The following is a 16,324-nucleotide window of genomic DNA, read 5'->3' as shown; positions in this document are numbered from 1 at the left end:
GTTTGACATTTTGATATTTGTATGCTTTGGTATTAAAATCATTGTTTAATATAGCTAATCTTTGTTTCCAATTAGCTTCACCTATATATTTCATAAGGTAGGTCAAAAATATATTTTAAAAATCCATAGTACTCCCAAAACCATTTCAAGGATTTTTTTCTTTTTACTAATTTATTAGTAGCAATGGTTTACAAAGATTTTGGGAATTATGCAAAAATTCCTATATATCATTCACAAGCTTGGACATTATGAGCTCAAAATCACTGTGAATTTATAAACTGACATTAGGCAAGTATGTGGATGGATGTGTTTGTACTGAGGTTGAAACCTAATGGAATTGTTTTTGTGTCATAACTGAAGCCATATGACCTTTGCACAAAAAGCCAAATACCCTGAACCCAATAATATCTCAAAAGAATCTGCCTCTAAATTAAGAAAAAAGTCTAGGTTGATTTGAAAACTTTCATAAATATTATGTACAATTGATATTTTATATAATCAGACTATGCAGCGAGTAATTGTTTTCTCCAGAATAAAATGCTCTGTAGAAATATTTATGCTAAAAAACCAATGCTTCTTACTTAGGTTCCCTACACTTACAATCATATTTATTTCGAAAAACATGCCAGATCTAATAATATATTAATAATTCTTCAATAAAATCAATGATGGCTTCAAAGATGAGTCTGAACACATTCTGACATCTAATCACTTTAATCCTTGGCTGTGTGATGAAGTAGACAGAACATAGACTTTGGAGTCAATTTAAGTACAAATCACAGCTCTATCATATATTAGCTGTGTGACATTAGGGCAGGCACTTAACTCTAAGCCTCAATATTATATCCTGCAAAATGTGGATAGTAATATCTATGCCATCAGTTTGATGGGAGAATTAAATCAGAATAATGTAAGCAAAACACATATCGCATCTACCACATAGTAACTGCTCAATAAATGTAATCTGGCCAGGCGTGGTGGCTCACGCCTGTAATCTTAGCACTTTGGGAGGCCGAGGTGGGCGGATCATGAGGTCAGGAGATCAAGACCATCCTGGCTAACAAGGTGAAACCGCATTTCTACTAAAAGTACAAAAAATGAGCCAGGCGTGGTGGCGGGCACCTGTAGTCCCAGCTACTCAGAAGGCTGAGGCAGGAGAATGGCCTGAACCTGGGAAGCGGAGCTTGCAGTGAGCCGAGATTGTGCCACTGTACTCCAGCCTGGGCTACAGAGCGAGACTCCATCTCAAAAAAAATAAAAAAATAAAAATAAAAAAATAAATAAATAAATAAATAAATGTAATCTGCATATTCCATCTTCCTTCATCTAAGATATACACCTACTTTTAACCAAGCATGTTTCTTTTATTCATTCATTTGTCAAATATTTTTGTAGGCCTACTATCTGCTAAATAGTCTGTTAACTATTGGGGAAAGTAAATTGAAAACAGAAAAAGATATATATTTCCCATTTTAAAAATAATCACATTTTTATTGGAAGAGGAAGATAAATAAAAAATTAGAATACAATATTTTATTTATTTCACAACAACAAACTCAGTCCTTAGAGGTGAAATAGAGAATTAAGAAATAGATGATCAGAGCAGGCCAGGCATGGTGGATTACCTGAGGTCAGGAGTTCAAGACCAGCCTGGCCAACATGGTGAAACCCTGTCTGTACTAAAAATACAAATACAAAAATTAGTTGGGCATGGTGGCACAACCTGTAATCCCAGCTACTCAGGAGGCTGAGGCAGGAGAATTGCTTGAGCCTGGGAGGCAGAGGTTGCAGTGAGCCGAAATCGCACCACTGCACTCCAGCCTGGCCGACAGAGCGAGACTCTGTCTCAGAAAAGAAAGAAAGAAGGAAAAGAAATAGATGATCAGAGCAAAAGTTTTATTCATTTGCTTTTGGGTTTGGAGATTGGATTAAAAATTATCTTGAAACACACATTGATTCCCACTTCTCTAAATGAAAGATTAAGATTAAATGACAGAATCTATTAGTTGAACATGCTTAATGTAATATTTCAACCCACAGATAGTCCTTGTGGCACAGAATGTTTAATGTAATAAAATTAAAATCATTCATTATCAAAGATAAATTAAAAAGAGAATATCTTGTTGACTGAGGTATATTAAGTTCCACATGGCTTTGACATCTGGTCCTGTACAAATTGATAATAATATTCTGATTTTGAGGAAGTGAATAAAAACAATCTTCACATGGCAGTTGGTTTCCAAATCATTTTATGAGATTCTGAAAATATTGTAATTGCCCCAACTCTTGCACAACTTTCCACAGTGTTGGTTATGAGTGATTTTTACCAGCTTTTATAAAGCACATTGCAGCCCATGGGATAAGAATATGAAGACAAATATATGTTTGAAGAGTGACAAGTTGACCTTGTAACATTCTATGTATTACCCCAAATAAATGTACTAGGCTGAAGAATTGGAGATAATATTTGAATAGAAAAATATATATTATTCTTACTAAATATTAAAAGTAATGACCAATGTTATACTAAAACCATAAATAACAGAAAACACAGTCTCAAAAACAAAACTTGAAGGGCACATTATAGGACAGTAATGTCTTAGTTCTAATTACATCTTCTAATGTTTTTCCTTAGGCTGTCTAGGGATGTGACCTAAAAGCACATTCATACAATTTCCCATGAAAGTTTCTTTTCATATTACAGGAATTGAAATGCTGAGTGCAAAATTAAGGAGGAACTCCATCCACAGTTGGGAGAGGAATGAAAAGGAATAAAATAGAAATAAAGCTGTTAAACTCAAGGAAAATAAAAGTAGAAATTTTCTTTGTATGGGTTAAAATTTCATTAGAATAACCTGAGTATACATACTCTATTTTTCAGACAGGATCTTATTATAGAAAATTAAAGTTTTGAAAAGATACTGTGATCAGGTCAACAAAGTCTCATTCAGCACAACAGGAAATGCAATTTTCTAATTGTGGTTTGATCCTCTGCTTTGTAGAAAGGGAGAAAGAAGCAGTAGGCATATTGTGACCTTGTCTCTCAATCTTAGGAAGACAGAATTGAAAATGATTAGCTTTCAAAATGTCGATGGAGGGTTGGCTTCTGTGACTGGCACATCTCTCATTCTGACCTGTGCTCACCTCAGGCTTTTCTTTCCCTCTGAGGCCACATTCCAGCTGTCCTCTGGTGGTGGTGACCCATAGGACCCCTGGTCCCAGTGCTGAAAGCTCTTGGCTTTAATCTCTGCCCATGATTCAGCTTTAACTACAGTTATGAATATCAGGCTTGAGGACCTGTCCTTTTAAAAGATATTCTAGCCCTATTTTAATACTCTTTGTTTCAAACCCACCATAGTTGTGGCTGTATCTGTGAGATGTCAGCACCTTTATTGAGCCAAATGCTTGATTTGCCTCTGACCATCTCTGTCACTAAAATGGAATGATAAAATTAAAATCCAGTTCTTTGTTAAGACTGTAACTATAAATGTGAAAAATAACTATCTTCATTTAAAATGATGGAACCCCAAGTCTGAAAATAACCTGTAGATAACAACTTGTTTATTCTGTTTTTCATACACTGATATAATATTAAAACAATGTATCACACTAAAACTTGTAATAATTTGAATATTTTTCCAGGAAAAAGTTGTTTTTAAATGTAGTCTATGGTCTTCACTGGCCAACTATCTTTATAAATTTGCTTTTCCTGGGTTTCATCTTTGTCCCTCCTTTCTTTTTACAGAATGCACTCTCCCTGTATCCATTCTTATCCACAGTGGATAAAAGTCGTCTTATCCACTCTGCTGCCCTTAATTTATATCTCTAACCTTATTATTCATGGGCATGTCTTTAGCTCCTAGCTTTTCTGAGGTCTAGGTTCTAGGATTCAGAAAAGGATAGAAGAAAACAGTTATGGAAGCAAAGGGAAAAACCTGAAGGGAGATATGTCAGAAAAATCAGGAGAGAGGATTTTAAGTAAATCACAGATGTTAAATGCATCACCAACTGTGAAAAAGAAAAGTCCTTAAAATAGTTAATCAGGTCTTCCAGTCCAAGTCACTGGTGACCCAGATGACGGAAATTACAATGGAATTGTGTGAATTCATACGGGATTGATGAAGCTTAAAATAAATCAAACGAGGGTGATGAATCCAATGCATCATGTATAGAGTTTCTTTTCAGGAGCCATAATGTGAACAGGGGGTATAGGACAATTCTGATTCACATTTGATTTTTCAAAAATGAATAAAAAATGTTGGAGAGTGCTTCATTCATTACAGGCAAGGGCTATGGAGATGGAAGGTGATAATATCCGGAGTTCACATGCACAAAACGCTATACCAGGAAATACAGGATACCCACATATGAAGGTTTCATGATCCCCAACTTCCAATATTTTATAATTAGTGGGGAAGACAAACAATATAGATTAGGCAAAATGAAACATACATTTAAAATATGCATATTCTTGCAAAATACTATAAGAGAGAAACATGCAATCATTTCCACTGAGTGGGTGGGACAGAAAATTTCACAGAATGGATGATATTAAATCTGAGTCTTAAAATATAAGTATAGTTTTAATCTGCAAAGAAAAGGATGAAATATTAGTGGCCAATGGGGTGAACAAAACAGCAAGAAGACTTGGTGGATGGTTTTAGTTGGTTTGGTTAGGTTGCATGGAAGGATATATTTGAGTGTGAAGATGTGTTGGTGCATTAAGGTTTTATTTTATAAAGTTCAAACGACTTTGGTGTATGTAATTGTTTCTTAAGAAGTGGAAAGTAGCATGTTCCTGCCTGTATTTTAGAAAAAATAATTCTAGTAACAGTGGGTAAGAGGGAGAAGGGCTATATTGATAGTCAAAGCAAAGGGTAATGAGGATTAGTGGAAGAAAATATTTACTGGAGAACGCAAATATAAGAAATATCCAGGAGAGAGCACGGACACGATTTTTCACAGCTTTGATGCCAAAGGCTGGAGGAAAGGGGTCAAACATGGCATATAAGCTTCTGCTCAGCTCACTGTCTGGTAACCAGTACTATTGTTTACAACCGTCTTTTCCAGGACACTCCTCCAAAGAACTTTTGTTATTTACAGATAAAGACACTGATTAAAATCACATTTTCTATGCAATTTGATGAGAAGTTTGAGGTCAATTTAATCTACATCTTAAGTCTTCTTTGCATTGCTTTCTGGAATATTTGAAATTAAATTTGGAGTGGGGATGTAACTATAAAATGGTGACTCTTTCAATTTCTTTATGAAGTTATGGTATTTACCAGCTTGGAAGGCAGAAGGTAGTTAGTTGTATGATGACCAAGTAAACTATTTGATCGGTAAGAATTAAATTGCAGAATAACAAAGTACAAAGTCAAAATTAAGTCAAAAAGATACCAAAAAAATGCATAGATAGAAGAAACGGTTTCAAACTATATATTTATTCAAATACTGTTATAGTCCTTTATAAAAATTTAAAAAAATTTAAATAAGCCTGACATGGAATCAAACTAATTAATTGGGTATCAGACACTCCTAAACAATACACTAAAATCAAACAAAAGCCACATAGTTATGTCTACCATTTAGAAATGAAGTTGGATGGTGAGAAGATAGGAAAAAGAAGGGGTTTAGTAAAAAAGAAAACAAGAAAGAAAAATGTCAGAGATAGTCAGAAAGATAACATAATTACGTAAGTCAAAGGTCGAAGCTAAAAGAGAATCATCCTGAATTTGCCTTCCTTGATTTCAGAATGGTATTCAGAACTCAGATAAAACACCTTGAATAAGATATTAAGAATGAATTTCTGGTGTAGATAACTTTACCAAAACATGCAAAAACTGAGCCCTGGGAAATTCTTAGTATGGACTTCAGACACGCCATCTAACATATTTAGGCATGACAACACCAATGCTGCTAAATTAGTCGAAAATACCTTGTAAATGTTTCCTGTGTGTATAATACTATAATACTAGGCAAGTTTCCAGGGGTATACAAGAGATGTGAAATAACTCCCAGGATGCTGAATATTTAGCTGGGAAAATCAAAGTGACAACCACGAAGAAATTATAGTCCTTTAATTTTGACTAAATTTGACTCGTTTGACTAAATAGTGCAATAGAGAGTAAACTTGTAATAATTCTACTTGGAATAATTAGGCCTGAGTTTAGAAGGATGAGTAGAATCTAAGAGATAATTTCTGAATCTGGTTCCAGTGGCTAATGCATGTTTATTTATCTAAGAGATGAATAGACAGTACATGAGTTGGTGGAGGAGGGAACAATGTGGGTTTTGTTGGTAAGGAGAATGGAGCAAGCAAAAGCAAAGTTGAGCAGGCCATATGCAAAAAGCAAAGAGCAAAGTTACCCAATCAAAGAAGCAGGTGGATTTTGGGAGAAGATGTACATTCTGATAGGAAGAGTGAAGTCAACATTTTTTACTGTATTCTAGTTGTGGAGTATTAGACATATCTCAATTAAGATAATGATGATAATCATAACTGATATTGCTATTTAATATCCCATTTAAACATCTTTAGGTTGTATAGCTTAAGAGTTTGAGATTAGGGATATTGTCAGATTTGGATTCAAATCTTACTCTTTGCCTTATTAATTACATGAACTGAAGGACATCCTTCTCTCTTGGCCTCTCTGGATGTGAAAATGACCATAAATGTACCTTATCTCACAGGGTTTTTGTGAAAATTAAGTAAGACACATCAAGTGCTTAGCACAGAGCTTTGTATATAGAAACCACTCGAAAATTATCTCTATTATCTGCCTTAAAATTGTCATTTTGTTAAAAAATAATTTTTATGTTGCCCTATTTTTTAATATGACCAAATTGTGTTTATGTAAAAATTTATATTCAATTATAATGTTGAGTGAAGATCAGATGTGTTCAAATTGGAATATAAAGATTAAAAATAAAGACCTCCAAATCTTCAAAAGATTAAAAATAAAGACCTCCTCCTTTTTGTAGCTTACTATGATTTAAAAAAAAAAATCCCTATTTTCAGGTGCGAGAAATCACACCTGACAGATGTGATGATGGGTCAACAGTGGACTATTTGAACTAGCAGAAATTAAGCAGGGCTGTAAATGGAAATTCTTCTGGGGCCACCATTCCTATAGACTATGATATGTAAGGTACTCTAAGAGCTCAATGTCAGCAGGGTTGGAGACAGAAGACTCTCAGATGATTCTACAAGGGGTTTAATTCCCAAATGGCTTATATTCGATTTTATAATGTTGATATTATAACAAGAACTTCTTTAGGCTAACATTAAAACTAGCTGGCCTTCTCCCAGCATAAAATGATGTAAGAGAGGACCAGTGCTGACTCAGAAGAGTGTTTCATTTCAGGAGCACCAAGAGTAGGGAAAAAGAAGTTGGTTATAGATGAGATACAGAGTACACAAGAGAATAGCGAATAATTGATTAAGGAACTTGGCTCAATACACGAATCTATAATTGCTGCATTCAGAACCTAGCTCAGGTTTTCTATTCCTATAACAATGGGGTGTACCAGACAGTAGCAAAAAACTTTGCTTTTGAGCATTCTAAAATCTTGAAATCAGTTTTAGTTTCAAAATCATGTTAATAAAAGTCTATAGAGGAAATACAAAGTAACGCTATGTCCACAGTACAAATCATCTTGCTGCTTTGAATACCTCAATATAATTGTTCAAAAAGTTGCTTTAATTTGGAAAACAACTACATAGAAACTAAATAATGAATGAATTTACATGTTTCCAGGTTGGCAGATTGAAGTTAGTGAAGAGGAACCCAGGTTTACATTTATATTGACTATTACTAAGAGGCAATTTTTTTTTTGTTCTTTCTTCCAAGTCTTTGATAATTTGATTACGGGTTAAAGAAAACCAAATGGTAAAACAAACAAACAAAAACAAGCTGAGTAATAAAAGACTAGAATTGTCATCACCACAAGTTGTTGGACATTGCATTTATCTAAACACAGAGGAGCAAGTGACTTCTGAAATCCAAGCTAGAAGCAAACATATAATACTACTTGAACACCTAGGAATTTCCCACACAGATTATACTCTTTAGTTGTTAATTAAGTGTTATTTGACAAATGAAACAAAAAACCTTTTAAGTTTCTATTATTACTATCAGAAAGTAAGTGTTATTTGACAAATTAAACAGTCTTAAAATTTACATTGTTGCAAATCTATTTCCAGTAGGTGTTCATATGGCTGGAATAATCCCTCCCTTCCAAGTATAGAATTAAGAGAGTTGATGTTTTATTGACCAAAGTGTTTAAAACATAAAAGACCTAAAAACGGAAAATGTGAATTTTAAATTCAATGAAACCATGGTGGGAAAATAATTAAAGTTTTTAGCCTGAAGCCTTCAACTTGAGGACAGGTAACATCCAGTGGAGGTTGTTCCTGTGGAGTAAGTCAAGATAGATGAAAGTATACAAATGTACCTTCATAAGTGTATTCAATATTATATTTGATACAATGCAACACACCATAGTACCCTAAGTATTTCTTTTCCTTTTACAATTTTACATTTAAATTATGAAATTTAACTTGTAAGAATGCATGTATCATTAAGCAGAGAAGTATCTCATTTAAAAAAAATAAAGAAAACTAGGAGACATACATATCCTTAATGAATAATTTTCCTTATTAAAAGCTATCATATTCATCTCTTCTTAGTTTGCCAGATTCCATTCATATCAGTCATCAGAAGGCCTTTATGTTTCACTGAAGTTCGATGAGTTTATCAGCAGGAAGTACACACTTAGATCTTACCTAAATACAGACCTATTAAAAATTATTTCTAGACAAGAAATACATTTCATGAACCCAAACCTGCGAAAATCTGTAGTAGAATAAATGTGATAAGTTGATAAAAAAATGAACCTCTTAAAATATAAATTTGCCGTGTATTTAAGGTGAAATAAAATGGAAAACTTTTCTGGTAGAAGAAACAATATCGTTATTAAAGAAACGTACTTCCCCCCACATCTGGACGTAAGATCAAAATTGAAGGGATTCAATAAAACTAATAAGCTCACGTTGGAAGGTAAACTTCCTTTTCTTCATCCCAGAAATCCAAAAGTTTTTAGCTTATAATAATGAAATAAATTTTATTTTGCGAGGCCCTACCCAAGGCGAGAAGGGTGTTGCTATTCATATTCTATCAGTACTGCACAATGAGCCTCATCTGACTTCATTCTGCCCCTGAGAATTGCATACCTCATTGTTGTGAAGTGATAGGTTAGCATTTAAAACTTCAAGTGATTTATTAGGTAGATTTCAGTCACTTGTGAAAATAATTTCTAATCTTCATAGACATTGCCTAAAAGAAATCAGGACTAGTCAAATCGAAATCAGGGAATGTCTGATATTTATTTTAATTTAGAAGCAACTTCTGTGAATGCCTTAAGCAAAGTTTGAAGAAATTTGTCTACTACAGTATACCTTCAGCTTTAGCTTTACATATCTTTGGGGGCATTTTCCTTGTTCCAAACGTAGAAGGCTATTCATTTCCAGAAGGTAAGGTGGAGGCATTTGATGGAAGGATGATTTCATAGTAAGATATGTGTAAGTTTAATACAATTGCTTTAAGTTAAAAACAAAATTCCTGAGACAGGATTTCATGCTATTTATTTTGTTTGAAAGTGCTTCTGAAACTGTTTAAGGTAAAATTGCACATATAAACATAATATTGAAACACTGGGTTATCTAGTTTCTTATCATACTCTACTAACGTTCTGTTTAGATATTTGAACAATTTTACATTGTTACAAATCATGTAATTAAAACAGTAAAGTAAAGATTCAGTTACTTTTTCTGGAATTTGCATTTATTAACTAAGTGAATGAATAACCTGAACTAAGTGATAAACTAAGTGAATGAATAAAAAGGTTATTATGCCCTGTATTTGTAGACATTTTGGTTTTATAATGATTTGTTTCTCACTAAAAAGTTGCCAGGTGTGGTGGCTCATGCCTGTAATCCCAGGCCTTTGGGAGGCCAAGATGGGTGGATCACCTGAGGTCAGGAGTTCGAGACCAGCCTGGCCAACGTGGTGAAACCCTGTCTCTACTAAAAATACAAAAATTAAGCAGCCGGGCGCGGTGGCTCACGCTTGTAATCCCAGCACTTTGGGAGGCCGAGGCGGGCGGATCACGAGGTCAGGAGATCGAGACCATGGTGAAACCCCGTCTCTACTAAAAATACAAAAAATTTAGCCGGGCGTGGTGGCGGGCGCCTGTAGTCCCAGCTACTCGGAGAGGCTGAGGCAGGAGAATGGCGTGAACCCAGGAGGCGGAGCTTGCAGTGAGCCGAGATTGCGCCACTGCACTCCAGCCTGGGCGACAGAGCGAGACTCCATCTCAAAAAAAAAAAAAAAAAAAAAAAAAAAAAATACAAAAATTAGCCGGGCGTGGTGGCAGCTGCCTGTAATCTCAGCTACTCAGGAGGCTGAGGCAGGAGAATTGCTGGAACCTGGGAGGGGGAAGCTGCAGTGAGCCCAGATGGCGCCATTGCACTCCAGCCTGGCTGACAAAAGCAAAACTCCGTCTCAAAAAAAAAAAAAAAAAAAAAAAAGGGCCGGGCTTGGTGGCTCATGCTTGTAATCCCAGCACTTTGGGAGGCCAAGGCGGGCAGATCACGAGGTCAGGAGATTGAGACCATGGTGAAACCCCGTCTCTACTAAAAATGCAAAAAAAAAAAAAAATTAGCCGGGCGGGGTGGCGGGTGCCTGTAGTCCCAGCTACCCGGAGAGGCTGAGGCAGGAGAATGGCGTGAACCCGGGAGGCGGAGCTTGCAGTGAGCCGAGATTGCGTCACTGCACTCCAGCCTGGGCGACAGAGCGAGACTCCGTCTCAAAAAAAAAAAAAAAAAAAAGAAATTCATCAAACTACAGCAATGTCAACTCTGTTCAGGCAAAGCTCAATCTCTTAAGAATTGCAGCAATGGTAAAAGGACTTCAATTGTTTTATTTGTTTCTTTGTTTTCTTGTTTGTTTTTGAGATGGAGTCTCACTCTGTCACCCAGGCTGGAGTACAGTGGCGCGATCTCGGCTCACTGCAAGCTCCGCCTCCCAGGTTCACGCCATTCTCCTGCCTCAGCCTCCTGAGTAGCTGAGATTACAGGCAGCTGCCACCACATCTGGCTAATTTTTTGTATTTTTACTAGAGACGGGTTTCACCGTGTTAGCCAGGATGGTCTAGATCTCCTGCCTTCATGATCCACCCGCCTCAGCCTCCCAAAGTGCTGGGATTACAAGCATGAGCCACCGCACCGGACCACGGACTTCAATTTTTAATTTACTTATTCAAAAACATTTATTCAGAATCTTCTCAATATCAGAGAGTAGGTTAGGCAAATGAGAATATAAGGAAGGATAAGTTAATTTTCTCTTAGAAAACACAGACATGCACATCCATATGTACAATTTATATGAGATATATAATAATATTATAAAAACAATAACTTATGTAACATTTACTATATACCAGTCACCAATCTAAGTTCTGTACTTACATTAACATTTAATTTTAAAACAATTTTATGAGGTAGGTTTACTATTTTTAATCCTCATTTAATCAATGGAAAAAAAAAGGCACAAATATAAATAACTTGTCCAAGGTTATACAGCTAGTATTTTTTAGTGGAGTGGCCAAAACAACAAGGAAAATAAGTAAGCAAGCACTTACAAGGAGGAATGTGGCAAGTCACCTAACAGTTACTATAAATCAAGAATCATGTTCATAAGAGAGACAGCTGACATTTTGCAAGAATGTGCAAGCCTCAGGGTGGCAGCATTTGAGACATCTTTGAAAGACAATAAAATATTCAAAAGCAGGAGTAGAGGCAGAGGTAGGGCATCTGGGCAGTCAAAGCAACATAATTAAAATAATCGAAGTGTGGACATGGGAGAGTATAGGCCATGCTCAGTTGGGAAACAAGTCGGCCAGATGGACTAGAGGGTAGGGGCAATAGATATCTGCCTATGGGGCATGAGGAAACCCCAGTTGTATAGTTCTTTCCTCACCACTTTCCAACACTCAAGTCAGGCAGCAGGAGCCAGGCTGTCTGTCAAAGCTGCCTATGGAGCACACACGGGGATAAGTACCATATTGGCTGTTGTCTGAATTATGAAAAAAAACAGAAGGCCTACTCTCAATCCCCAAAGAAGAGATGGGCAACACAGAAATACTGGCATTTGAAAGCACAAGTAGGACATTATAAAACTGTGTCATATGGATGCCAACAGAGGAGTGCTGATGGAGGTGCTGGGGCCAGGGGCCAGAGGAAACAAGTGAACTTCAGGAAACATGACTTCAGGCATCCCTGTTCATTTTTCTCCTCTGAACTTGTTTGCACAAGAGCTATGTGTTTTTTGAGAGACAGGAGACAGCTACATTTTGACATCCGGCTTGGATACAAATATGGTAAAAGTATCTTAGAAATGTTTCTTTTGTTCTGAGAAATAAAAAATGGGGCGAATGGAGATATGTCATAATCAGAGAATGTCGCTTTAGGCCCAGTCTTTCAAAAAAAATGTTGTAAGCTGAAAATGTTACAAGTAAGAAAATATAAGTTTCACAGTAATATAGTTTGATAACTTAACAGGCTGTTTCTCCTTGGTAGGATAGAACTAAAATGTGTCTGGCTATTCCTTCTAAATCTACCTAAAGCAATATACCCAATTACCTTTTATTATACTCATATCACAAATGGGATAACAGATAAATGATTTGTTCATGGTCACTAGATGAAGTTGAGTTTCTTGTAATTACAATTTTATTTACAACTCCTTTCTAAGATATTTGTGATACGCAGCTAGCAGCAGTACTCTCTGTTTTGCTGTTAAGTAAGAAGAGATGCAGATTCATGATGTAAGACCTTGATTACAGTTCTGTTTATTTATAAAACAATTCATGTTTTTCAAAGGAGTTTCACCTATATCGTGATCCTCATATGAATACAGCAAGGCAGGCACAGGGGTTCCTACAGACGAAGCCATTAAGATGAAGAGATGTTGGTTTGTCTGCAGTTTACAGTATATAAAGCAGAGATTTGAATCTAAGATAATTTAGGGCATTGGGATTCATATGTCTCTAATCGAAGTCCACGTCTCTTTGTACTACAACATGGTGCTATCTTTCCCTGTCAAAACCATCTGCACTGTGGGCAGATGACACATAATAGACATTAAAGATAATAGACATTAGGAAATGAAACATCTTACTCAATGAAGGACTCATATTTGACTACAGTTTAAAGTTCTTCTACTCGATAAATGAAAATGAAAGTTTAAAAATTTAAATTCATATCCTCTACCTTTGACTAATAGTGTTATATTCTACAGAGTTTGAATAAGTGAGAAAATTATGGAATTAATCCAATAAAATTTAGTAATCATTTAAAATCATGTGATACAGTTCAGGATGAAGGATGACCACTATGACTTCAAGGACATTAAAATATGATTCTGAATATTCCTGATCAATAGAAATATAGAAAATTCTTTATTTCACTGTCTTTATTTACAGCAATTGAATTTTCTAGAACATGTTACCCTCTTCAGAGGAGAAACATTTTTTATCAGGTAGAATTTAGCTATTTTCTGATAGATGTACTAAAAATGGAAAAGTAAAATTCCACATATTATTTTTACATTTGTCTATGTTTTGTGACAGAAAAGTTAAAACTCATTTTAATTTGTGGCTTCAGATTATCTTGTTTCCCTGGCCCCCTATTAACATAGCAAATTTTATATCCTTGCTTTCTTTCTTATTTTCTGAATTTTTAGCCAATGTTTCAAAAACGGCCAAAGAACTTAGACTTTTAGCACTGATTTGTCTCTTGAACATAATACCCAATTGCTATTTGACAAGCGTTTGTAATCAGTATAACTCTTCTAGCACAAAGCCTACTGATGCTCATTTGCTAAAACAGAGTTGTTGATCTGTGCTTGTTTCTTCTAATTTTTTTTACCTGGTCAAAAAAAAGCTGTCAAGATATGCATTTTCATTTTTTTTTTCAGGTACCTAACACATTGTGATCCAGATGTCAGACATTCTATTTTAGGGATTTTATATATATATATTTATATATATATATATATTTACCAGTAAGATAGTATTCTTTTTCAGACTTGCTCACTAGCTCAATGTTTTCTTTATTTTTCTTTTACTTTTAAAAAGAAATAAATATAGGCCACAGAAAGATGTTCTTTTACATAACAAGTTGACAAATCTTCACTGCCATCCACACTGTAGATTGATGAGACACATGTGGCATGATTCCAGTGACCCCTATGTTATACTTTTGTGAATCAGAACTGCACTAGCTAAACAAGTGTGGGCCAGGTTTACTAAAGATAAAATTACAGTAAGGGCCAGCAAATTAAATAGATCATATCTTATGAAAGATTGTCTGTCATGAAGGTGAGAAAAAAATGGAATTAAAAATTATGAAATCCTATCCAGAACTATCTAATTGTTTGCGAATGGGTAAAGAAAGCCATTTCCCATTTAACATCCATGACTTGTGTCTTAAAATCCCCCATATAAGAAAACATGTAAGGTTTCCAATCACTTAAGTTTCCTGTTCATACTTTATGCCATCCTGGAAAGAATAATCTAGATTGTGGTGTTTTAGGAGTTGATACCAAAGACAATTTTAAGATGAAGAACAGCATCAGATAGTGCAGTGGTTCTTTGCCCTGAATGCACATTAAATTTATGTGGGGAACTTTTATAAACTACCTATTCCCAAGCCCCACTCAAAACCAATCAGGTTAGAATCTCTAGAGGTGGGACCCAGTCAATGGCATTTATTAATAGCTCTGCTGGGAATTCTACTGTGCATCCATGAGGGAGAAACATGAGAACAGAGATTAAAAACAAATACTTAGTTAAGGTCAGATATCCTAAATTCAAAGTGGCTCCTGATGATTGATGATGAACAAGTTATTTAATCTTTCTCAGAACTAGTTTTCATCTGTTTCTTTGGGTTGTTTCAAGGATTAGATGAACTAGTTCTTGGCATAGATTAGATATCATTAGTATTATACAATAGGGGAAAAGCCATTTCATGTGCAGGTAAAGTGTAGTAGTGTATGCCAGTCTCTGAAACTGCATTGTAGTTCTTGTGCCCCAATACCTGATGGCATTCCAGATTTTCATTATTATATTCTCGATTAAAACTTAAATTTTTTTCTTTATAAGCAATATTGTGCCTTTTTGAAGAAATACAACAGTGTGGTTGAGAGAATGAATTCTGGAGCCAGCAGCCAAGTTTAATTCCTGACAGCGCCATTGGTTAATTCTGTGACATTGGGCAAACACTTAAATTTTCTGCCCCTCAGTTTGCTTATCTGTAAAATGGGGTATTAACAGTACCTGCCTCAAAAGAATGTTGTGATGAGTGAATGCATTAATATATATAAAGCATTTAATATATTCCTTGCTCATTGTGAATGCTCAATAAATATTTTCTATCATAATGCAAATAATAATAATGGTGTTAGTGAACTCATTTACTGACGTTTCGACCAAAGATGTCTATTTCCACGAAAACAATCTAATATGCTAACCAGTTCTTTCCATCCTTCTTAGCTGTTCTCCTACACCATGCCCACTAGAATCAACTGTGAAGTATAAAGTTTTCAAGGGCAAGGTTTACATTCTCTCTTATCTGCTAGTTCACAGAACTTTTGGAATTAATGATTCATATCTATAACCACTTCTTAAAAAAGGATTGAAAAATCATGTCTTATTGATGGTTAACAAGTAGCATCTTCTTTGTTCATGCATTTATTTTATAATTTTTAAATCATTTATCATATGCTTATATGTGATCACAGATTGATGTTGATAAAAGAAAAAAATTAAGAATTCATAGATTATTGTCATGTTGCAATTCTTATACAAAAGCCACCTTTTAGGACTTCAATAGAAATATTCTTGATAACATTTTAAGTATAGAGAAGATTGCTTTTCCCCAGATAGCACTGAATATCTATTTCAGCATTTAATATTATTCTTTTGGCTTGTGTAATCAAAATTTAAGATTTTTTAAATGCCGTACCACAGAAACATTGTGTAATTCATGACTTTTCTAATTTTTTTATTCCCACTCTAGCTATTAGGTAGTGTTTTATCAGAGCCAAAATGATGTCTATGTAGGAGATCACATATTAGTGTCAAGGATCTGACTGAATATTACACTTAGCATTCAATATAAGGTGTTTACAACTAAAGCAGTGGAGGTACTTGTCATAGGGATTCATATAATGTATCTCATACCTGACAAAAGGCACATAAT

The 16,324-nt window shown here is 35.1% G+C and overlaps 1 protein-coding gene across 2 annotated transcripts in view; it reads right to left on the bottom strand.

Annotated features, from left to right (window-relative positions):
- BANK1 (B cell scaffold protein with ankyrin repeats 1) overlaps positions 1 to 16,324 on the bottom strand; it is a 286,645-nt gene that overhangs the window by 59,345 nt on the left and 210,976 nt on the right. The window lies entirely within an intron of this gene.

This window comes from Nomascus leucogenys, chromosome 9, assembly GCF_006542625.1.
Source record: "Nomascus leucogenys isolate Asia chromosome 9, Asia_NLE_v1, whole genome shotgun sequence".
In the NCBI taxonomy this organism is placed as follows: domain Eukaryota; kingdom Metazoa; phylum Chordata; class Mammalia; order Primates; family Hylobatidae; genus Nomascus; species Nomascus leucogenys.
Note: the sequence above shows the minus strand (reverse complement) of the source record. Positions and strands in the feature narration are given on the sequence as shown.